Source organism: Triticum aestivum, chromosome 6D (assembly GCF_018294505.1).
Source record: "Triticum aestivum cultivar Chinese Spring chromosome 6D, IWGSC CS RefSeq v2.1, whole genome shotgun sequence".
Lineage (NCBI taxonomy): Eukaryota > Viridiplantae > Streptophyta > Magnoliopsida > Poales > Poaceae > Triticum > Triticum aestivum.
Window position 1 is genome coordinate 409,798,097 of NC_057811.1, and position 26,070 is coordinate 409,824,166.

Here is a 26,070-nt window from a genome sequence, read left to right on the forward strand (position 1 = left end):
GAGGAACATGGCCGTCGCATCCTCGAGCTGGTGATCTCCGATGAAATATCCAACTTGGAGCTCGAGATCGCGCTCCATATGTACCGCGAGCGTGTGGACCGCTTGGACGAACGCCTGCACGAGTTTAGGCAGAGCCAAGAGCTACTGGTCATGGTCTCATGGACGCGGTTTTTTTGAAAAGTCGGTTCGACGTGGATAGCTATGTATTCACAACAATCATAGTATTGCTCTGTTTCAATGTGTGCCTCTGTTTTCCATTCTTATATGTTCTGTTTCAATGTGTGTATATACGCTTTCCATTCTATATATATGGATGATAACAGCTAGATTCAAATTAGTATACAAAAACATATAGAAAATGGAATTCATAATATATATATATATATATATATTAATTGTTCATTAGTTCATCACAGAATATATATATATATATATATAATATCATCACATATACGTGATGATACTTAACTAATAGGTACAATGCATAAAATTGAAAACGAACAATACTAAAACTAACAATCCCTCCTTGGGCCAGTATTCCGGCAGCCCCTCGCCAGGAGCTCCTTGGTGTGCGGCGTCTTCCCAGTGCGGAAGCAGTACTCCGACTCCTCCGCCTCGTAGCGCTTGACGTACCGATCTGCCTCTTGCTGGCGGACGCGCGCGGCCGATCTTGCCATTTCGTTGGGCGCCCACCGGAGCTCCTCGTCGGTGGCACGCTGGAACTTATCGGCCCACCTCCACGCAGCGACGAGGCGCCCAACGCCTATGTCCTTCCTCGCGAAGTACCCGTCTTCGCACACCTCCTCGGCATGACGACGCGCCCGCCCCCAAAGCTCAGCCGCCTCCTTTTTCCAGGCGGCATCACGGGCTTCACAAGCCGCCTGGTACCTGGCTTCCTCCTCCGCCATCTCCTTCTTGAACGCCACTTGCCTGGCTTTCTCAGCCGGCGGCAGCGACTTCCACAGACAAAGATTGTACTGGCCCCAAAACCAATCCAAAGTTGGGGGGTCTGGCGCAACATCGTCAGGCGGCGCGTAGGGGTCCTCATCTCTGCTAATCGAGTGAGCGTCCTCGGGGGGCGGCGACTCCTCGTCGGCGCGTGGGCAGACCGGCGGCGCCATGGCAGAGATTTGAGAGAGAGAGAAAGAGGGCGAGCGAGTGGAGGATGTAGATGAGAATGCAGGCGGGACGACGTGAGCAATGTAGTATTTATTGGCGGCCGGAATCTAGATCGACGGGGACAGTATACATGCCGGTCACCGGAATTTACGAGTACTGTAGTTTGAATTACACACGATTCCCGCAGCAAAATCCGTGTGTGAACATAATAGCTGACGGTTTCCAAAACAGAACTGTGTCTGATTAATGATCCCCGCCAATCACCTACCAAACCTCGGGCCGCGAGATAGAGTGCCAATCATGTGGGGGCCGGTTGTCTTGCCAGATCTTCAAATTTTATTTTTTGAACACCAGATATTTACATCGTCTGATGATTTTCTAACTCGCACACAAGTACGCAGAAATATGATTTTTCAAACCATTTTGGCTGGCGTTGCATGTAGATATAGTTCAAATTTGAATTACGGTCATTAAATGGTTAGAAAATCACTTAAATGTCTTTAAAAGGTCAAATGACCCCTGAAATTTTCCAAATTTTCACATGACAGTTGTATTAGTGCACGTTAAACGTAGGAAAAAAATTGAAGACCGTAAGAGGAAGCTATCTCCCGTCCGTCATCAAACATGCATTGTTCCCTCTCAGAACCACGAACCTTCTAGTGAGTTGCTCCGGTTTGTGAGGGGTGTGTGTCCAAACTTTCGTCAAACATGCCAATTTTTTTACCACATCATCTTGGTGGCATGATATTAAATCAAGCAAGGTTTCATGTTTTTCTGATCATTTTTTAATTTTTTGGAATTAAAATGCCATGGCATGCACTCCATGCATGTGCCCATGCCTTGAGACCAATATGTTTGAAAGTTCCTTCTAATTTACTGCACATGGAATTAACTCGCACACAAGTACAGAAAAATATGATTTTTCAAACCGTTATGGTTAGCCGTTGCATGTAGATGTAGTTCAAATTTGAATTACGGTCATTAAATGGTTAAAAATCACTTAAATGTCTTTAAAATGTCAAATGACCCCTGAATTTTTTTAAATTTTCACATGACAGTTGTATTAGTGCACGTTAAACGTAGGAAAAAATTTGAAGGCCGAAAGAGGAAGCTATCTCCCGTTCGTCATCAAACATGCATTGTTCCCTTTCGGAACCACAAACCTTCTAGCGAGTTGCTCTGGTTCGTGAGGGGTGTGTGTCCAAACGCTCGTCAAACATGCCAATTTCTTTACCACATCATCTTGGTGGCATGACATTACATCAACCAAGGTTTCATGTTTTTCTGATCATTTTTTTATTTCTGAAATTAAAATGCCATGTCACTCCATGCATGTGCCCATGCCTTGAGACCAATATGTTTGAAAATTCCTTCTAATTTACTGCACATGGAATTAACTCACACACAAGTACACAAAAATATGATTTTTCAAACCGTTATGGTTAGTCGTTGCATGCATGTAGATGTAGTTCAAATTTGAATTACGGTTGGTTAGAAAATCACTTAAATGTCCTTAAAAGGTCAAATGACCCCTGAAATTTTTCAAAATTTTCACATGACAGTTGTATTAGTGCACGTTAAACGTAGGAAAAAAATTTGAAGGCCGTAAGAGGAAGCTATCTCCCGTTCGTCATCAAACATGCATTGTTCCCTCTCGGAACCACGAACCTTCTAGCGAGTTGCTCCGGTTTGTGAGGGGTGTGTGTCCAACCGTTCGTCAAACATGCCAATTTCTTTACCACATCATCTTTGTGGCATGACATTACATCAACCAAGGTTTCATGTTTTTCTGATCATTTTTTTATTTTTTGGAATTAAAATGCCATGTCACTCCATGCATGTGCCCATGCCTTGAGACCAATATGTTTGAAAATTCCTTCTAATTTACTACATGGAATTAACTCTCACACAAGTACACGGATATGATTTTTCAAACCATTTTGGTTAGGCGTTGTATGTAGATGTAGTTCAAATTTGAATTACGGTCATTAAATGTTTAGAAAATCACTTGAATGTCTTTAAAAGGTCAAATGACCCCTAGAATTTTCCAAAATTTCACATTACAGTTGTAGTAGTGCACGTTAGACGTAGAAAAAATTTGAAGGCCGTAAGAGGAAGCTATCTCCCGTTCGTCATCAAACATGCATTGTTCCCTCTCAGAACACGAACCTTCTAGCGAGTTGCTCCGGTTTGTTAGCGCCGTGTGTCCAAACTTTCGTCAAACATGCCAATTTCTTTATCACATCATCTTGGTGGCATGACATTACATCAACCAAGGTTTCATGTGTTTCTAATTTTTTTTGGAATTAAAATGTCATGTCACTCCATGCATACGTATGCACGCATGTGTCCATGTCGTGAGACAAATATGTTTGAAAATTCCTTCTAGTTTACTGCACATGGAATTAACTCGCACACAAGTACACAAATATGAATTTTCAAACCGTTTTGGCTGGCGTTGCATATAGATATAGTTCAAATTTGAATTACAGTCATTAAATGGTTAAAAATCACTTAAATGTCTTTAAAAGGTCAAATGACCCCTAGAATTTTCCAAAATTTCACATTACAGTTGTAGTAGTGCATGTTAGACGTAGAAATTTTTTTAAGGCCGTAAGAGGAAGCTATCTCCCGTTCGTCATCAAACATGCATTGTTCCCTCTCGGAACACGAACCTTCTAGCGAGTTGCTCCGGTTTGTGAGGGGTGTGTGTCCAAACTTTGGTCAAACATGCCAATTTCTTTACCACATCATCTTGGTGGCATGACATTACATCAACCAAGGTTTCATGTGTTTCTGATTTTTTTGGAATTAAATGGCATGTCACTCCATGCATACGTATGCATGCATGTGTCCATGTCGTGAGACAAATATGTTTGAAAATTCCTTCTAGTTTACTGCACATGGAATTAACTCGCACACAAGTACACAAATATGATATTTCAAACCGTTTTGGTTAGGCGTTGCATGTAGATGTAGTTCAAATTTGAATTACGGTCATTAAATGGCTAGAAAATCACTTAAATGTCTTTAAAAGGTCAAATGACCCCTAGAATTTTAAAAAAATTTACATTACAGTTGTAGTAGTGCACGTTAGACGTAGAAAAAAAATTGAAGGCCCTAAGAGGAAGCTATCTCCCGTTCGTCATCAAAGGTGCATTGTTCCCTCTCGGAACCATGAGCCTTCTAGTGAGTTGCTCCGGTTTGTGAGGGGTGTGTGTCCAAAATTTCGTCAAATGTACCAATTTTTTTACCACATCATCTTGGTGGAATGACATTACATCAACCAAGGTTTCATGTGTTTCTGATTTTTTTTATTTTTTAGAATTAAAATGCCATGTCACTCCATGCTTAATTGTGTCATAGCCGTTAGACCAATATGTTTGAAAATTCCTTCCAATTTACTGCACATGGAATTAAATCGCACACAAGTACACAAAATATGAGTTTTCAAACCGTTATGGTTAGCTGTTGCATGTACATGTAGTTCAAATTTCAATTACGGTCATTAAATGGCTAGAAAATCACTTAAATGTCTTAAAAGGTCAAATGACCCCTGAAATTTTCCAAAATTTGACATGACAGTTGTAGTAGTACTACAAAATTTGTCGTTCATTTAAAACACCATCAGTTGGCACTTTACTCCAAATTCGTTTTTCACAGCTAATAAAAAATATCTACAACATCACACAATTGTTTTCTAGGAACCGTTTGCGATGAAAATATCTGGGTCTATTTAAGTCTCCCTCCTTAAGCTTCGCCGGCTCGTCTGCTCCAGTGCCGGCAACCCCCAAATCCACGAATCCCGATCCCCATTCCCGCACCCCCTTCTTGCAAAGATGATGCCGTGGAAACGCTTCGTGAAGGCCTGTACGATGGCCGCGTCCCCCCGAGCGCCGCCACCTGCGCCGAGAGCACGACCGCCTATGCCGAGAGTGCCGCCGCATCCGCATTGAGCGCAGCCGCTTCCGCCGAGAGGGCGTCTGCGGCAGCCGACAGGGCAGCTGCAGCAGCCGAGACGGCTGCAGCTGCTGCTGCGACGGCGGCTGCAAACGCCGAGAGCGCTCGAGCTGCCGTCCGTGCCGCTGATGTCGCCCTGGCCCGGGTCGAGGCCATCCATGCCAAGATCGAGGATGCACATGCCAAGATATGCTAGGCCACCTTGGACTCCAGCATGCAACCCATGTCTGAAAAGGCGGCGGTGGCCATGGAACACCTGCTTCCTCATGAGGTCGTCGAGCGGGAGCTGGAGATGTAGGAGGCGACGGAGATCGAGGAGCGCCAGGAGGAGGAGTTGCGCGTGGCCGAGGTCGAGGTAGAGAAGAGTCTGTCCGTCGAGGAATCGGCGGTGGAGTACCAACGCGAGCTCTAGCGCAACCACTACTACGAGTACTACAAGCTTGAGGGCGGCGCCGAGGACGAGGACGAGAACGCGGTCGACTTCAGCAGGGGGACGCGGAGTCCACCAACGGCGGCATGTCGCCAGGACAAGTCATCGACATCTCATCTCACACCGGCGATGCATAGGCCGGCGCGGCGGCGGATTTGTTAAAATTATGCGTACTTAGCCTTTGTTTTTAATGCTGGTCTTTTGTTAGAGCAATGTTTAGGTCAACTGGCTTTGTTTAATTACTAAAATTGCTCGATTCAGTAAGTGTGGTCTGTTTGCTGTACACTCTTTTGTGTGCCCAAATTAGCAAGCGATGTTAAATTATGCAATGACGTACCCGGGGAAATTTCCATGCGCGTAAAGCAGAAGAATCGTTTGCGATGCACACAATCATTCAAAGTGAATGGTCCGGCGGCACCGCGCACAAAGTTTCCCTCCACATTTCCAAAATTTTGGCCTACCGCCAAAATATCTACCCCCGCCCCCTTCCCCACCCCCTTTTCTCCCCGACCACAAGTCACATCTCCCCTGTTTCCTCCTTCCTTCCTTCCTTGCTAAGCTATAGCCGCTTCCTCGCTCTCGCCGTCTCGCATCCTACCGCCGGGGTCGCCATGGTCTTCTTCAAAGACCTCTCCAGCGGTTCCTCCTCCGGCAACTACTCCTTCACCACCCGGGTATGCCTCTCTTCTCTCTCTCGGGCTATGACTTGGAATGAAGGATTACCCGGCGGTCGATTTGAGTCATTTCTTCCTCTTGTAGCTCCCTAGGACCATCAGTGGCAATGAATGGAGCGGGGTGGCTGAAGATCTATCTGCTCGTTGTCACCATCAATCTCCATGCGTGAAGCTAGTTGCGTTTGATTCTGTGGACAGTGGGAGGAAGTTTCTGGCATGTGCAGAGAAGGTTAGACCCTCTTTCGTTGTTACAAATCATTTGTTAGATGTGATTCAAACACTGTCACGGTCCCAACCCATTCATACCACACATTCAACCAAACGCATCCTAAGACAGTGTCACAGTTTGTACCTAGTATCTTAAATTGTTGCCATCTCATCAGCGGTGCCATTAGAAAATTATTTGGCACCGCTTCAGCCGTTTGTGCAGCCAACTTTGGTCCACACATCCGAGCAGCCAAGCAGTAAAATACTAAATCTTTATGGCACGAAGGAACTGGCCATCGGAGCAACTACATGCTCCGGAGTCCGGGTCCTTGATTTTTTTCCGCTGCATCAGCTCGCCAGTGCAGGGCACCGGTGCGAGATGTAGCAACAGTTGTCTTTACCCTAGTTTTGGCATACATAGTGGACGGCATTAGTGCTATTAGTTCTATGTTACTAAAATTGTGCATGTACACACCTGTTAGTATCAATTTGATATCATCCAAACACTGTCGCTATGCTGTTACAGTTATATTTACCTTCCTCATAAAATGTTCAATCTGTTATTTATTGAACATGAGTAAGAACTTGTAGCGTCGTTGTAGTTAATTATAGCTTCTGATGTTCCGGAATTTGGTTGTTGTCTCAGTACCAATTATTTCATTTGCACATTGATCTTTTTGAGAAGATATGTCATAATTAACATGTTTCTTCAGTTTTTCAAAATAAGCATTGGTGATTTTCTATGTTGCTATAAACCCATTTCCCCTACAATTGTTACTGATCTAGTTTTAAATATTATAGGATGAACGGAAGTGTTCTTACTTGGATTGGGTTGATCAAGAGTGGCCACAGTCTTTGAAGATGTGCCTAGTGAAGAGGAAGAGAACACACGTAGGCTTAGAGAAAGTCTTGTCAAAACTGAAGCATATTTCAAGATGCGAGATAAAAAGTTGAAGGTGGAGAATGAGCTTAGATTTTTTAAATTAGACTTTGCTAAGATGGTGTTGGCGAAGGAGGAGGCACTTTCCCAGTTGACCCATGCAAAACGGGTTCTTACTGAATTGAAAGCAGCGGTGGATAAGACGAGCCTGGATGATCTCGATCAGGGAAATGAATATATTGTTCTTATGAAGTTGAACTAGCTATATGTTGTACTATGCTATTTTCATGTAGCTACCGTAGTGTGATTCTGGCAGTCGGGTCGGGTTTCACCGGGTCGACCTCTACCAGACCCATGCCCGATAAGTAAATGGGTCTAACCCTTTGCCCACGACCCTACCCATGGGTATACAAGCAGACCCACGCCCGAACCCGATGGGTGACCCGACCCATTAGGGCGCCCATCAGGTTTGAAATAAATTTTTATTTTTATTTTTATATACTTCAAAAATAGTACACGTCTTGCCGTACGTGCACCCATCTGGCAGGTACGACCTATGAGGAAGAGCTGGAAAGGTCACACCTTCTTATATAGCTAGCAAGCTGGTTCCTTCTTGTTCTCGACGCGAGGTGGGACTAAACAAGTTTGTTCCTTTGCCTGAGCACCAGCCTTTAGCTGCATGGGCTGCATATTGCAAGTTGGGCTGAAAATTTAACACAATGTATGGACTTGAGGGAGCGGACCTTTAGCTGCATGAGGCCTTGGGCCAAACAAGTAATTGAGCAAAGGCCTTGAGCGGGGGGAGATGGACTTCAAAATCGGTGGATGTGATCTTTGTGGACGTGGTGTGGTGCTTCTTATTAGTGTTTTTTCAGCATAGATGGCTGTTGGATGATAGGGGTTAGTGTATTTGAAAGAGATGATAGAAGCAGGAGTTCATTTTGGTCATGGTATTAAGAAATGGAATCCTAAAATGGCCCCTTACATTTCGGCAAGGCGCCCTTTCGAGACTAGGACTCTCAGGTGGGTAAGATTCGGAAAACAGAAAAGCTAACCTGAATTCCTGCTTATCCCTCTTCCGGGTCAAAAGATATGAAACCCAGCTCTTTTTTTTCAGTTATTTATTTCATTTTTATATGCTATTTCTGAGTGAACTCCAAATTGGTTCATAGAGATAATACTTGGAAAAGGAAGCTCTGCTAAAAGCAAAATCGCAAATAAGTTCAAACATCAAAGGTGCTAGCCATATGTTTAGGAGGCTATTTTCTCCTATTAAGTAAGATTCTTAAGCTTAATAAGCCCAAAGATCGAAAAGTACGGACCATTTTGAAATAAAACCGGACCATTTGTAAATCAAAATAGAAAAAGAAATCTAGCTACTCTCTTCTCTGTCTCCTTCAGAAAAAGAAAGCTAAGGCAATTGGTGTTGAATAAACAAAACCACACCGAACCAGTCAGGAGTTTTCAGAGATTATGCCCAGCGTCACATGACACCACTTCATTGTATGCAACACGAGGAACTCAATGTACGAGTGACTCAATCCCAAAGGTCAATCCAGCCAGCCGATTTTCAACAACAAAGGAGTTCACCGTGGAAAGATAAAGTCTAATGACAGACACTGGTAATTCTCTCACTGGGCCAGGACAAATCAATAGGAAATGCTATTTGCTTCTTAAGAAGAAGATTTTTTTTTTGAAATGAAAGAGTTTTTTCGATACTCGGATGACTACTCCCGAGGCCTGTTTTAACTAAAGAATTTACAGGTGGCCCGGTCGGTAAACTATTCCCGAGAGAGGAGAAGCAGAAACATCAATCTGTATCAAATCAAGTTTGGAAAACAGTCGTGCACCATGTAGCTCATCTAATAGATCCTCAATGACAGGAATATTGAATTGATTTTCTGCACTTAACCCGAAAGCAAGTTTGAAAACAAGACCTGCTCTGTGAAGTGATGGAAGTAGTGAAGGTTTAGGCTTCGGATCTGTGAAGTTCAGGTTTTGGAGTAGACTCTTTTTAGTTTTCTAAGGTTGGTTTAAATTCAATAAGTGTCTGGAGACATTTGTTTTCATGTCAGGTGTTCTTTGTCTTAGTTTGATTCCGATCTACTCCTATGCTAAGTGTCTTTGTCTGGTGCCTTGCTTAACTCAAGTATAAAGTGGAAATTAAAGCCAAAATCCGGGGTGATAAAATTCCATTTGAATCTTGAGATCCAAGAAGAAGGATAGCTTCATGAGTTCGTTCTGACTCCTAGCTTAGCTGGAAATCTGAACCATTAGGTAGAGTCTGTATGAATCTCAGGGGAATCTGAACCATTAGGTAGAGTTTCAGCTGAAAGAAAACCAAAATAAGAATGAGGAAGAAAAAGATATCGTGACATCTTTCACTAGTTGTTGGATGTGAGTGATGAGATCGATCCATGGAATTTTTACCTCAGAAACAAGTCTGCGGTAGTTCAAAACTGGAATTGGCACAATATCGCGAAGTGGCCGCCTTCGCTCAATTTGGGTCAGACCCCTTTGATACTTCGGAGTCAGGAATTTTTTTCCAAGGAAGGCGGATTTTCTGCGTTCCACAGCACGAACAGGGTGTACAGAAGATCGATGTGCCATCTTTCTAACCACCTTCCAGTGCATTTCGCCGTCTGATTCAGAATAAATATGCTTTTGTACCCTTTCTTTAAAATGTAAAGTGGACGTTCCGGCATGAATCTCCGCAATTACTTGTTCGGATTTTACATAAAGAAGTCTGCATAAAAGTCTTTGCCCAAAAGGATAATCCTAGAATTCCGTCTGTCTTCTGGATTTGGAGAAGAATCTTCCCTAGATACCTAAAATCCATTTTATTATGATCCATTTCGCGAAAATATAGATTGTACCAAAGATGCTAAATTGTTTTCTTTTTATTCTAACTCGAAAAAGAAGAAGAAAAAAAAGCAGGAATTCATGTTGGCTAACTATTCTATCCAGGCGGAAGTTGTTTTCATAGGAAAGACGGAAGGTTTTGCGCGTTGGTTGTATCGAATTTCCCTTTCTAATAGCATACACAAATAGATAGGAAAGTTACGACGATGATAAGGTTTTTTTGTTTTGGGTATAGCAGGACTTGAACCTGCGACCATTAGGTTAAAAGCCCAATGCTCTACCAACTGAGCTATACACCCGATTTTACAAGAAGGCTTGGTGCGGAAAAGAAAAGAGGGTGTGCACCGAAGGGCCCACATGTCAGACAATCGGGCGACCCATTGGGTGACCCACGGGCAAGACCTTATGCCCGTACCCTACCCACGACTAATTGGGTTACCCATCGGGCTTACCCATGGGTGAAGATGACGACCCATACCCTACCCATTCGGGTCGGGTGCCCATGGGCGTGGCCGCCCATGGGTCGGATTGCCGGGTTTAACTGTGATGTTATAATATATTTATGTGCCTGATATGAAATTGGCAAACAGCTGTTCGATATGAAATGTGAATTTGCATAATACTGAAATTATTAGTTGTAAACTAATAAACCTGCTAAATGTGTCATGGACCTTTGCAAACGGTTCTAGCAGTAAAAGCGCTTGCGATTGTAGCCCAATGCCACACAGTTTTCTTCATCAAATCGTGTGTGATATAGTTGATAAAAGCAAACAGTTAACCAAGGCAGCCCGTGTGTGATAGTTATACTTTTCACACACGAGCCTACACATAAAACTGTGTGGGATGTACATAAGAACGGAAACATATTCCTTGGATTGATTGTGTGTGATATACATACGAACGGAAATGATTTTCTGGGATTCACTGTGTGGGATATACATACCTACGGAAATGATTTTCTCGTATTACCGTGTGGGATGTACATACCTACGGAAATGATTGGGTTTCGATGCCTCGCCCGATCGCACACGGCCCTAGGACGGCCTATCCCCGACGATTTCTGGGTCGTATGGGAAGGACACCCTATCGCACACACTCACTTGGCGACGGTTCCAAATGCCGTCGCGGAAAGGGGTTAAAAACCGTTTGTTTAGGACCGACGCGTACCAGGAACGCATCAAAACCACAATGATTTTTCGTCAAGTGTGCTGTTTTAACCTTCAACAAGGACCGGGCGTAGTCACACTCGATTCAACTAAAGTTGGAGAAACAGACACCAACTAGCCACCTGTGTGCGAAGCACGTCGGTAGAACCAGTCTTATGAACACGGTCATGTAATGTCGGTCTGGGCCGCTTCATCCAACATACCGCCGAATCAAAGTATGACATGCTGGTAAGCAGTATGACTATTATCGCCCACAACTCTTTGTGTTCTACTCGTGCATATAACATATACGCATAGACCTGGCTCGGATGCCACTGTTGGGGAACGTAGTATTTCAAAAACTTTGCCTACGATCACACAAGATCTATCTAGGAGAAGCATAGAAACGAGCGGGGAGAGTGTGTCCACGTACCCTCGTAGACCGAAAGCGGAAGCGTTTAGTAACACGGTTGATGTAGTCGAACGTCTTCGCGGTCCAACCGATCCAAGTACCGAACGCACGGCACCTCCGCGATCTGCACACGTTCAGCTCGGTGACGTCCCTCGAACTCTTGATCCAGTTGAGGCCGAGGGAGAGTTTCGTCAGCACGACGGCGTGGTGACGTGATGATGAAGTTACCGGCGCAGGGCTTCGCCTAAGCACTACGACGATATGACCGAGGTGTAAAACTGTGGAGGGGATCACCGTACACGGCTAAGAGATTGTTTGTTGTCCTTTGGGGTGCCCCCTACCCCCATATATAAAGGAGGGGAGAAGGAGGCCGGCCAACAAGGGGCGCGCCAGGGAGAGGGGAGTCCTACTAGGACTCCGGTCCTAGTAGGATTCGGCCCCACCCTTTTTTCCTTCTACCGGAGGGGGAAAAGGGGAAGGAGAGGGAGTAGGAGAAGGAAAGGGGGTGGCTCCCCCTACCCAAGTCGAATTCGGCCTCCTCCCTTGTGGGGGCTGGTTAGCCTCCCTCCTATGGCCCATATCTTTCCTCGGGGTGTTCCGGCAACCTCCCGGTACTCCGAAAAAATGCCCGAATCACTCGGAACCATTCTGATTTACGAATGCAACCTTCCAATATATGAATCTTTACCTCTCGACCATTTCGAGACTCCTCGTCATGTCCGTGATCTCATCCGGGACTCCGAACAAACTTCGGTACATCAAATCACATAACTCATAATACAAATCGTCATCGAACGTTAAGCGTGTGACCGAGACACATCTCTGGTCAATAACCAATAGCGGAACCTGGATGCTCATATTGGCTCCTACATATTCTATGAAGATCTTTATCGGTCAAACCGCATAGCAACATACGTTGTTCCCTTTGTCATCGATATGTTACTTGCCCGAGATTCGATCGTCGGTATCATCATACCTAGTTCAATCTCATTACCAGCAAGTCTCTTTACTCGTTCCGTAATACATCATCCCGCAACTAACTCATTAGTCACATTGCTTGCAAGGCTTATAGTGATGTGCATTACCGAGAGGGCCCAGAGATACCTCTCCGATACACGGAGTGACAAATCGTAATCTCGATCTATGCCAACTCAACAAGCACCATCGGAGACACCTGTAGAGCATATTTATAATCACCCAGTTACGTTGTGACGTTTGATAACACATTAAGTGTTCCTCCGGTATTCGGGAGTTGCATAATCTCATAGTCATAGGAACATGTATAAGTCATGAAAAAAGCAATAGCAATAAACTTAAACGATCATAGTGCTAAGCTAACAGATGGGTCTTGTCCATCACATCATTCTCTAATGATGTGATCCCGTTCATCAAATGACAACACATGTCTATGACTAGGAAACTTAACCATCTTTGATTAACGAGCTAGTCAAGTAGAGGCATACTAGGGACACATTGTTTTGTCTATGTATTCACACATGCATCAAGTTTCCGGTTAATACAACTGTAGCATGAATAATAAATATTTATCATAATATAAGGAAATATAAATAACAACTTTATTATTGCCTCTAGGGCATATGTCCTTCAGATTGATACCTATGATGCAGAGTATTTACGAAGCCCCAACACTGAAGATACAGAGTGCTTACTTTGCATTGGCGAAGGTCGTGGGTTTCCTGGCATGTTAGGAAGCCTGGATTGTATGCATTGGCGTTGGGAAAAATGTCCTACTGCATAGAAGGGCCAATTTACTCGTGGTGATAAAGGGTGGCCTAGTCTTATTCTGGAGGCAGTTGCTTCGCGAGATCTCCGGATATGGCATGCCTACTTTGGTATTGCTGGGTCAAACAATGACATCAATGTGCTAAATCTAATCAATCACCATTGTTTATCAAGCAGCTGAAAGGCCAAGCTCCTCGAGTGAACTTTTTTTTGTAAATGACAAGGAATATCAACATGGTTATTACTTTGTAGATGGGATATACCTAGAATGGGCAGCTTTTGTGAAGACAATACCGATGCCACAAACAGAGAAGCACAAGTTGTTTGCTGCACATTAGGAAGGAGCAAGGAAGGATGTGGAACGTGCTTTTGGTGTTTTGCAGGGTCGATTCTCTATCTTGTGTCGTCTTGCACGTTTGTATGACCGGGATGATATCCAGAAGGTCATGATAGCTTGCATCATTCTCCACAATATGGTAGTCGAGGATGAAGAAGAAGCGGCAGCTAATATTCTTGATTTGAACAAGGAGGCAGGTACATCCATTGTTCTACCATCAGTATTCACACACGGCGACATACCGGTATTCGCCCAGGTGCTACAAAGGGATGCAAGAATCCGAGATCGTAGGACTCATAGAGCACTCAAAACTGATTTGGTAGAGCATATTTGGAAAAAGTTTGGGCCAAAATAGATTATTATCATCATTTATTTTAAGCATGTTTAATTGTAGGTGTAATTTCATGTATTTTCATAACTTATTGGCACTTTATGTATGGACTCAAGTCAACTATATTTCCATGTGTTTTCCTCAAGGGATATTATTTGCTTAATACGTAGCACAAATATGCCACAAAGTTTATATTCTACAAAAGATCCTTGGACTTATTAAATGAAGAGAGCTTAGCTACAAGAAGCTAAGCACCTATGCATTGGGGAGTTTGGTTGCTAAGCTATTTAATATGCTTAGCACCCCATCTAAGCATCGGTCCATTGGAAGCAGCCTAAAAAATTTGTTCCACCCTGTGCCAAAACATGCATCTTTCTTGCCATCATTCCTTTAGGCCAAATCAAGCCCTCGATTCCCAGGATAGATCTGATCTCCTTAATACTTACCTCAAATAACAAGCGAAGTTGGGATGTTGATTAGAAAGGGACGAGTCTCAAGGCCAAAGAGAACACACTTGCGCGAGTGAAACCCTGAAACTGCGCCTCCCCGGAAAAGAAGCCAAACCTAGTTACCAAATTCTAGTTTTTTAAGACAAACACATGCAACTTTAAAAGGGGCGCTCTAGTGGGATGTCCTAGTCGCTTCGTTCGTTCCTTTCATTGGCTTTTGTTTGTTTACAATTTTGAAATATGCTAAATATATATATCCAAAAAAATAATTTTCTGAAAACTTTTAAATCATTCATCACATAAAAAATATTCATGCAGTGTAAAATAATGTGCCGGCATTTTTTTACAAATGATGGCATTAAAAAATTTCTCAACATTTTAAAAATGTTCACGCGTTTAAAACAATTATTCCTGAAATTTTCAAAAAATGTGTACACAGTTAGCAGAAATATTTGCATAATTAAAAACGATGTTTCATACGATTCAAAAAAATGTTCATGGCATTCTAGAAAATGTGCATGTGTTGTGAAAACTATGTTTATCAGATTTTCATAGAAATGTTTATACGATGTAAAAAAATGTGTGTGCAAGTTAGAAGAAGTTTCATACCATTTAAAAAAATGTACATGACATTTCTAGAAAATGTTCACATGTTTCTAAAATCTGCTCTTGACATTTGGAATAATATAAAATTTAAAAAGTGTATATGTAAACAAATGTTTACCATTTACAAAAATGGTCAAGTTGTGTTTGAAAAATGCTTGACATGTATTTAAAAAATGTTCATTATGTAACTGATAACTGTTTCATACATATGCAAAAAAATTATAACTTGTATTTAAAATTAGACATGTATGTTAACTTTAATAAGATGAAAAAATAAATAAATAAAAGATAATCATGAAAATTGATAAAGAGATATAGAAAAGCGGGAAATGAAAAAAGCCTTTAATGGGTCAACCCACTAAAACGAGCGCGTGTCTAGCGCTAGAGAAGAGGCGATGCTACGTCACACAATAAGCGAGACATAGCGCATGTGTGGCATGACATACTGACGAGTGAGTGCTGGTTACTATGAAATCATTGGGCCAATTTCATGTCCCTAAATAGGACAGAGGGTCCCAAGATGCAGGTCTGAGTCAGAGCGGGACGGCTGATTCCCATTCTTACTGAGTGGCTCATTGTCTTTTCTTCGATAAATGGTGGATTTTATTAGTTTAAAATGAAGAATCAAGTGGATATAAATACAATGAGAATACACCCAACCTCTACATTGGTAGGATGCACACAACCAACACTTATGCACACAAATAAATTCGTGGGTGAATAGTAAATTCATACAAGACCGAAGGCGAGATGTTGTCTTTCGATAATGGAAACTAGATTGACTGCTTTGAGAGGTCTACAACAAACAAGTTTTGGGCTTATTAATAGAAAACATAACTAAAAATATTTGTACCTTCTTTTGCTTAAGGCCCATCCCACTCTTTTTAAACACATGCCGAAAATCTTTTTTTTTCTTGCCTAAAGTCATGCATTCGCAACAGATATCATCCAACGAACCAATCTCCAACGAATATCAATCCGCTAATACAAAATCCGCCGTGCGAACCGACCTATGGTTGAATGGTTATGAGGACAATGGTATTCCCAACCCACCAGAGTTCAAATCCTAGACTTAGCATATGTGCTTGCATTTTCCTGGATTTATTTCAGACTCTTCGGCGATATTCGTTCAGTGGGAGTAGACGTCCCCATCGACTACGAGGCGCGTGTGGTGACTTCGTCAATCTCAAGATGCTATGCCGGCTCATTCTCTCAGAGGTGCTCATAGGGTAGGGCGTGCGTGCATTCATAGAGGTGATTGTATGTCCGTGTATATGAGTGACTTCGATTGTACTGTGTTAATTGTCTTTTACAAATGCTTCATTTTACAGGTTTTCACACTAGACCGCTTCTTTTTTATATGGTTGTGCTGTCCCCACCCGTCGCTTCAATTTTTCATGACTACCAATTACTAGAGTTTTCATATCAATTCTTTTTACATGATTTCTTGGGGAACTTGTTACTGAATTAGTAGTGCTATACTCAGTATCAATTTAAAACAATGTAACTATTATTTTTAGCTGACTGACAAGATAAGAAAATGAATGAACCAAAGAAAACAAGAGCATTGCAACTAAATCCTCTCTGAATTAGTAGTACCATTACATACCGATTTCCTCTATTTTTAAACAATGTTCAACATGTATTAAAAAAATCGTTGTGTATTAATCAAATGTTTACTTGACATTTTAAAATGTTATCGCATACATTGATAAATGTTCACCGTATATTATTTTTTTATCAATTTGTCTTTTATTTTTTTACATGTATTTAGAAAGTATCTATTATATTCATTGTGTATTTAAAAATAGTCATTGCATAACAAAAGAAATATTGACCATATATTTAAAATGATTATCAATCATATGTTTGTATTGAACTAGAAAATTAAAAAGGAAAATAAATATAAAAGTGAAATTAAAAGGCAAAGAAGGAAAGTACGTGTGATAATCAAGGAAAAACAAAGGGATGCCAAGAGAAAAAAGCCACAGAGATCCGTGAAAATCATAGAAGAAGAAAAAAAGTTAAGAAATAGGCAACAGGGGCCGGCCCATGATGCGCCCTCAATATGTGCGAATAGCCGACTATCTGATGCAGTCAGCAACCCTAAAAAAATAATCTGATGCACTGAGCACCTAATAGGATTCGGCTCTGTCATGGATGAGGGTATGTTCTATTTGTCGCGCGGGCCACTGGGTAGCTAGCAAACACATGGAGGAACTAATCAAGGGGTACCCCTTGAAGGGCCCTTGCAGAGGTTTATTTTTTTGGCCGGGAAGCGTGCAAAGTGGTGTGCACAGTCGACAGCATGTGTTGCATGCTGGGAGCACCCTCAATTTTTCTTTTCTTTTTTTGCATGTGTAATGGCTTTTTTTGTTGTTCTTCATTTTTTCGGCTTTTGCTAGGTTTTTCCTAGGTTATGGCAGGTTTCCCCCCCATGAAGCAGTGCTTCGCGAGAACCACAACATGTCCTTCTACGAGAAGCACAACTGCGTTTCTCGAAAAGGGAAAAGCACAACCAGTGCTTCCTCGAAAATGGAAAAGCACAGAATGTACTTCTCCAAAAAAGGGAAAATCACAGTTGTGCTGCACAAGAAAAGTGAAAAAAAAACATATCTTTGCTTCTAGATTCTTCTTTTTGATTTTTCTTCTATTTTTGTTTTTTGTTTTTGGGTGGTTCTCATGATTCTTTTTCATCAAAATCTATTAACATGGAAGTTAGTTTCAATGATCTCGACGCGAGAAATGTAATGATAAAAGTAGCTTGTGATTTAGATGTGCGGTATTCAAGAGTTAAATTTTTTTGAAAAAATGAATCTACAAAAAAAAAGAAAAACTCTCAGGTTGCGATAAGTGACACATTCAATGCGCCACTTTTCACCACCAGTGAAAATGGGAGTGACCTTTCCACAAGGTACCCTTAACACATGGCCCTGTGATTCGCTACGCACATAAATTAGGCCCGACCATGTAGACATTTTTGGGAGACTTCCTATTCCGGTTTTGGGGAGATTTTAAGAAGGTTCTAGAACCTTCCTAGAATTTTTTTTCTTCTTCGGATACTCTCTCTTTTGGTTTTTTCTTCATATTTTTCCTTTTTCTCTTTTCATTAGAGGAACAATTTCCAAATCGTGCACATTTTTGAATTCTCTAACATTTTTTTTATTCACAAACATTCTTTGAAACATCGAAGATTTTTCTAAGCCATGAACTTTTTTAGGAATCACGAACATTTATCGAATTAATGAAAATATATTAAATTCTTGAGCATTTTATGAATTTATGAATATATTTTGAAATGGATTAATTTTTTAATTCATGAACATTTTCAAATCATGATTTTTTTGTATTTACGAGCAATTTTTAAATTCACGAATATATTTTATTCGGCATTTTTTTGAATTCTCCCACATTGTTTGAATACATGAACTTTTTTTCAATACGTGAACACTTTTTAAAGGCACCAACACTTTATGAATTTGCGGACAGTTTGTGAATTCGAGAACATTTTTTGGAAATCACAGACATTTTTCAAATTCATGGTCACATTTTGAATCGTGAATATATTTTGGAATCACAATATTTTTGAATTTATGGCTATTTATTAAATTTGATCTAAAGAATTCTAATAGGAAATTTACCAAAATAAAAAATTATGGAGAAAAACTGATAAAGAAAGCAGAGAATAGCATGTCCCGTGGTTCCTTCGCTATGCTTAGAGATTTTGTGTGAGAGAGAGGTGGGTCATGTATCGATAAAGTAGTGCTTAATTACATCTAACTATTGTTCTTGCAGGCTATAAGCTTGGCTATAGATGACATGACAACCATGCTCTTACTGGGACATCCAATTTTTCGCCAGCGGGGTTGACTAGGAGCACGCGGTTCGTTGAAGGGAGTTCTTATGTGTCGATTGCCGCATGAGCGCTCGAGCGCAGCTCGGATAGGCCGGTCCAATAAAAATTCCACACCAATTGTTTGCTCAGCTGCTCGCTCGCTAACACGACCAAATGTTGGTTGGTATTAGTTTTTCTGTTAGTTTTGAAAATATATATTGAATTTTAACAATCAAGTAATTTGTAAAAGTCATGAATTAGGAAAAAAATTGTACACTAATTTGTAAAAGAAATCACGAATATAAATTGTTTTTATTTGAAAATTTACAAAAAATATTTGCGAATTTTAAAGGTGTTCAAAAATTAAAAAATGTTCATAGATAAAACATTAATAAACTTTATAAACGCTCCTGAATACAAAAGAAATCTTGATTTCAAAAAGTTCACAAATTTATCTATCTAACAAATTATAAACGTATTCATGAATTAAAAATGTTAGAAATTTCTGAAAATATTGGTAAAAGTTTATATTTGTAAATTTCATATCTATTGAGAGAGGGCGTATTCATAAGGCCCATCACCGTATTAGAAAATATTAGAAAATTCTGAACGCTCACGGAGAGAGGTCCCATCTAGCAAGTTTTGAGTCACCTAAAAAAAAATCTACCAAGTTTTGAGCCTTCTTTCGCTTAAGGCCCGTCACCCACTTTATTTTGATCGCAGACCCACTACCATCACTACTCAGTCGTGCGTATGCAACAGATACGATCCAACGAATCCAATCTTCAGCAAATACGAATCTGCTAAAATAAAACCGGTCGCAATGCACCAACCGCAAAGTGAATGAAAAAAGCGTTCCAACTTCCAACGTACACACATGCACGTTCTTCGTCGGCTTACCACACCTTGCCCGTACATTCCATGCGCTTCATTCTATAATTTTTTCTGACTAACCCCGCTTCGTTTTATATGGTTTCATTTAGCGGTACTATATAGACCCGTAACCAACGGCCCACATTTTCCACGGTGATTTTCGGCTGCTAACCTATGACGGATAAGAGATTCGGAGGAGCGATGATTGGGCGCTAGAGATATTAGCTTCAACATCACATGCGGCGCCAGGTCGGACGCGAAGTTGACCCACGACTTCTCGAGAAAGACAAAGGCAAGGAGACGGGCTGATGTCGAGTACAGTCAGATCCATGGGTGATGCTACTTGCGATTTCGTTTGCTCACCACAATCCCGTTCTTTAGCGCGCGGCGTCGTTATCATATCTCACCACATACATAGCCGCGCGCGCACCTGTACTTTCATCTTCTCTAGCAGATGCAGTGCACTTTCTTAAATCCAACAATGGCCGACGCATCGTCCAAATTTCTCTTCTTGTTCTTAATCCGCGCGCGATATAAGTATATATTTGCGAGAGGTGTCTTTGGCCATAAGGAGTTTACTATAATTTCCGTGGGTGTAGTCGCTCTCGCCGTCGATGCCAGAATTTGAAGGACCTGGAGTACGAATAATCATATGCGCAGCGAAGATGCGCCAACCGTCACTCTGGTAGCGCCGACTGATCACAGCGCAGCGACGGTTTAACCACCCCGGGAGGGAGGGAGAGGCCACATATGGGTCGATCGTTTGTTTACTCGATACTCAAAAGGAGTAGGGATTTAGTTTGTGCAAAGCTGGTCGCCAGTGTCAATCAGGTAAAAAACTAGACTCTTTAATCGATCAGGTCAAGAACTAGACTCATAAAATTAATCACATGAAGAAGCGAAGAATCCGCATAAGAGCATTCTTTGCTTGCTCTACCAGATCGATTGGACTTTTGGCGGTTTCATTTATATGATATGGTGATTGAGTTTGACAATGGATTCCTGCAACTTTGTTGTGAATATTGCCCTGTCCCTTTCTGGCTTTCTGCTATGTAAATTCCAGTGATGGTCCGCGTGCGTATGTAGAAAATGGCGTTATCATTTTTATTTGTTCAAGTTTGCACCTCAATGATTACCACTTAGCATAATAAATTAGTACTCCTACTAGCTATTACATAGAAGAATAACATTAGCACATCCAATCAACTAATTAAGCAAGCGAGAATCAAAGCAATCAACAATTGGTTGGATGGCTTGGATGGCTACATGGGCGTTTGTACTCCATCCGTTATTTTTCACTCGGTATGTAAATTTTTGTCTCAAGTCAAACTTCATAAAGTGTGATCAAATTTATATTAAAAATATCAACATCTACAACACTAAAGTTATACAATATGAAGAATAGTTTCATGATGCATCCTATAATATTAATTTCGTACTGTGGATGTTGATTTTTCTCTATGAAGTTCGGCAAACTTGACGAAATTTGATTCCAGACTAATCTTATATGCAGAGTAAAAAAACAGAGGGAGTACCTTAGCCTGCTTCTGCCCTTGCATCTGGGCGCTCCTTGCCTCTGTTCTCTTGACCTCTGGTGGTGTTCGCAGCGGGGCGGCGTGGATGAGTCCAAGACTGTGGTGGCGCATGCTTGCGGGTGGCAAGATGGTAGGATGGCTCCGGTTCGAGTGGGTGGTGGTGCTTGGGGGTGCGGGAGAAATCCCCGCCGGTTCATTCGGCTCCGACACGGTGACGCCTGAGGGTGTCGCCATTCCCTCATGAAGGGTGTCGGTGCTACCCATCCCCCGCTCCCCTCCACGTGCCGGGGGAAACCCCAGGACATGTCCGGCAACACCGTCGTTGGCGTCACATTCCTTCTTGGAGGTGTTGCTTGGTACACGGCGGTCCGGTGCCATTACACGTGGTGGGACGCAGATGGAGGGTGCAGCGGTGGCGGATCATCCGTGCTTGTCGAGCAGCCGTTGTTGGCATTTATTTCTTCTTCTTTTTCCTTTTGGGCTTGATGTGTTGTTCGCCCTAGCAGTTACCTTGTGATCGGTGTTCGTTGCTTTATAATATAAAGCGGGGGAAACCCTATTTCGTTAGAGAGAGAGAGAGAGGGGTAAGTCATATAAGACCAAAGTTACGCCAAACAAAGAGAGAGAAAAACAAAGAGATCAAAACAACGATCGACGATATACAACAACGACCATCGACACATACCATTTTTTGACAACACAATGACTACGTGAAGAGTTCTTCAAAAGCAATACCTTCAGAAAGGGAGTGATGCACAAGCGTAGCCGTCGATGGATCCAACCAGCGATGGCCAAATCACGTGTTTTCATATTGAAGATCAAGTTCAAGCAAACTCCGAGAAATGCCTTCAATAGGGTAACAAAGCAAAAACGCTGGCATTGCCATGTATAACTGTTGGAATATTCTCTGCATGTGGGTTGTGAGGACATGACTATTTGAAGCCTTTTAGGTAGCCCAAAGGTGTGCAAGATCCCATTACCTATTAGGGTTATGACCCAGGGTCATTTTTAGACTTTGCACGTGCGATAAGGGGAATGCTTACCCTCCCATCCAACACACAACAAACAGTGTGACAAATCTGAGTTGAGCCTCTATTGGAGAAAAAGAGAGAAAACCAAGAGAGAGGTGGAAAGAGAGGAAGATGAAGGAACAAGCTTGCCCTCAAGCAAAGGGATCCAATCCCAAGGTTGTGAATTCCAGATCCACAACCTTGTCTCCTTCAAGTTGAGGTTCCACCACCTATGGTGAGATAGTTATAATCCCTACCTCCTACAACCCAAATCTTGTTACTATCCAAGATATAGAAATAATCTTGATGTATATATGAGACCCTCTACTGCTACCTAGAGAAGAACTTGTTGTATCCGACATATGATTATGGTAGAAGAAGATTTCCATGGCTTTGGCCCATGGTTTTTACCCCAACTTGGGGGGTTTACATGTTTAAAAAATTAGGTGTTGATGTTTTGTTGCTGTCCAAAAAGTTTCTCATGTAACCAGACATTGTCTGAGGAGCGTTTGACGTGTTGTGAGAGTTACTTACTACATATATGCTACTGCAAATGTTTCATTCCATGCTAAGCAACTATCCTTGAATTAGTATATGATGTGGTGTTCAGATTACTTTGTTTGGGCTGCAGTTTTCAGTTCACCACAAATGTGTTTGTCTGTTAATTCCCAACAATAACCAAGTAGTGTCTGACATAAGGTTCATCTTGGAGCTCGAGACCGGGTACTCGAGGAGCACCAACTAATAGAAGCCATCATATGTTATCTCCTCCATCTTCAACGACCCCAGAAGCACAGCACGACGTAGACTTGAACGAGGGAACAAGGTCACATGCACCACCAATATCCCGAGTTTGGGGCACTCCAATGTTCCGGCACCATCCTCACAAGTGACATCGATGACCAACCTGCATGAGACAACATCACCGGTTCACCACACGCCGCCACTAACTTCGCCATCCTCATACGTGGCAGCAGATTACTCCCGCATGGAGGACATGGCCGCCATCATGCATCGTCATTAGCGATGATGATCACGAACCTCACCGAATCGGAAGGTCCAAGCCCCGCCGACCTTCCGGCGCCTGCCGTTGAGCCGATGACACATCCACAAAGATAGTGCCAGCAAAACAAGCACGATTGACATCGACCAGCAACGCACATCTGGTGCATGGCCACCACACATCCCAACCGGAGGTGCGAGCATTGGCTTCCTCTAGAGCAAGGCCGGCTCTCCAGATCGGGGTACATGGCGGTGATGCTTCCTTCCCTTTCCTCTACCTCTTGGACGCGCTGCAGCCCGACGGCTTCAAGGATTGGGAGGCGTGCTGCCGCATGTTACCAGGCACGAAATGCTACTGCTGCACCAGTGCCACCTATACCACATCAAGCCATCGCATATACATCGCCACACGCCTTCGAACAATAATAGGAACAAAGTCCTGGCCCCAATGTCGGCCACGCGGGCAAGCCAACAACGACAAGTGAGGACACTTGGGGAGAGGGTCGTTGGAAAAGTGGATCAGCAGGCCACTCGTGTCACGCAGATGATGAGGGAACAGTTTTTCAAGTGGTTCCACCTCAAATTTCCAAAATGAAGGCCTGCTGATCCACTTTTATTGAAGTCTCTATTTTTTATGGGACTATTCATGGTTTCAAAGAGGTTTCATTTGGTTCTAATGGGGTGTCTAAATTTTCAGTGTGTTTCACAGATATTTAATCAGTACTTCATGTAGAAAAATGTTGGTCTAAATGATTTTCGGTTAATTTTTTTGAAAGTATAATAAATTAACAAAAAAACTTAGGGGGTGTTTGTTTTCAGGGACTTTTTTGTGTAGGGACTAGAAAATGTCCCTCTTAGAGACTTTTTACCAAACGGAAGAGACTTTTTAGGGACTAAACTAGGCATTTGGGACTAAATGAAGAAGACTCTCAAGGAGAGTCTTTTTGGGACTTTTTGGGACTTTTCCAATAATGCCCCTCCATGCACCTATTGGCCCGCCATCCCATGGTGTTGTTTGATTGTTATTTTTCTATATACTAGGGGCAACATGATCATTTAATAACCTCTAGGAAGGGACTAGGGACTTTTTAGTCTCTGAAAACAAACAGGGAGGGACTTTTTAGGGACTAGGGACTTTTTAGTTGGGACTAGAAAAAGTCCTAGGACTAGAGAACCAAACACCACCTTAGTCTAGCTAGGTAGTGTGACTGGGGAGTTCGGGTGTTCGCTAGTTTAACATTAGTAAACCTTGCTACCTATGGTTTTCGGGTATGTTTTTCTTTATAATTTTGAACAACTCTCTACTTCTTAATGCGATGTGGGAGCTCCTCGGGCTCTGATGAAATTCCATCGAAACAAAGCATAATGAATGTTAATTTCCATCGAGTTTCAAAAAATAAAATCAAACACTTCAAACTTATATATATATACACACACGCGCGCGCGGCAGCGCTAAACTCAGCTTGAGCGTAAAACGCTAATCCTGCGCTCCGGCCAGGTTGTGTGGGCAAACCAGCGCTTGTTGTTCCACCTGCTAGTAAGATCGCTTGATAAATATGATAACCGAATTAATTTGGTTACCATATGCAAGCGCAACCTCCCCGCGCTGCAAAATCAAGCCACACCTTTTTCCACCCGCTAGTAAAACTTTTGATAAATATAGTAACATAATTAAATTGCTTACCGGGTGGATGGGACGGGCCCCGCTTCGCTGAATCAAACATTTTTTTCTTCCAGATGCTAGTAAAACTCTTGCTAGACATAGTAATATAATCAACATTGTTACCATATGCTTATATGCATGGAAAGGTCCATCGATTAACTATATCAGGCCACCTCTTTGCTTTATTGTATGCGTGCTAGTAAAGTAATTTAGGTAGTAATCAACCAACAAGAAAAAGCTGCTTCTAGTAAATGTCCCGGACACTTATTTTTTAGGTAAATTTAATTGTATATTTTTTGTTTCATCCATCATACACTAAGAAGTAGTAGTAGTAGTAATGAGATGTGGATTGGTTATTAAAATTTATCCAATGTTTACCATTTTTCCTAATCAATTAGTAAAGTTTATCTAATGAGATATGGAGTACAAACCATAATCATGGTAATGGGATTACCCTCATTCTATTGGTGGATCGATGGGCGACGTGGGGATTGTACACTGGGATGACAGTAATACTAGTAATGCGATGTTCATTGAGCAGTAAAATTTATCCAATTTTTACCATCGTTTCTGATCAAATAGTACATAGAAGCCATAATTATGGTAATAGAATTACCCTCATTCTGCTGGGTGGATGGATGAGCAACGTGGGGATTGTACACTGGGATGGTAGTAATATTAGTAATGAGATGTTCATTGAGTAGTAAAATTTATCCATCTTTCCTGATCAAATAGTAAAGAGAAGCCATAATTATGATAATAGGATTACCCGTTCCGTTGGGTGGATGGATGGGCGACGTGGGTAATTACATTGGGATGGCGGGGCCGCGCACATCCAAGTGGTCCGGCAGTGTTTTAGGGTGGCCGGAGCGCATAATTAGGTCATCTACGCGTAGGCTCACTTTAGCAGGTATGTATATGGGATCAAAATAATATTCTGATCACAACCTGAACTGCCTGAGTAACGCGCCTGAACTTCTCTCTATACGAACCCGAC

At 42.0% G+C, this 26,070-nt stretch overlaps 1 non-coding gene and 1 pseudogene across 1 annotated transcript; one reads left to right on the forward strand and one right to left on the reverse strand.

The window, feature by feature from the left end:
- Positions 1–14,124, forward strand: part of LOC123141791 (uncharacterized) — a 50,244-nt pseudogene extending 36,120 nt beyond the window's left edge.
- TRNAK-UUU (transfer RNA lysine (anticodon UUU)) lies at positions 10,359–10,431 on the reverse strand. The gene has a single exon. It is a non-coding gene; the product is annotated as a tRNA-Lys (tRNA).
- Positions 14,125–26,070: the final 11,946 nt, after the last annotated feature.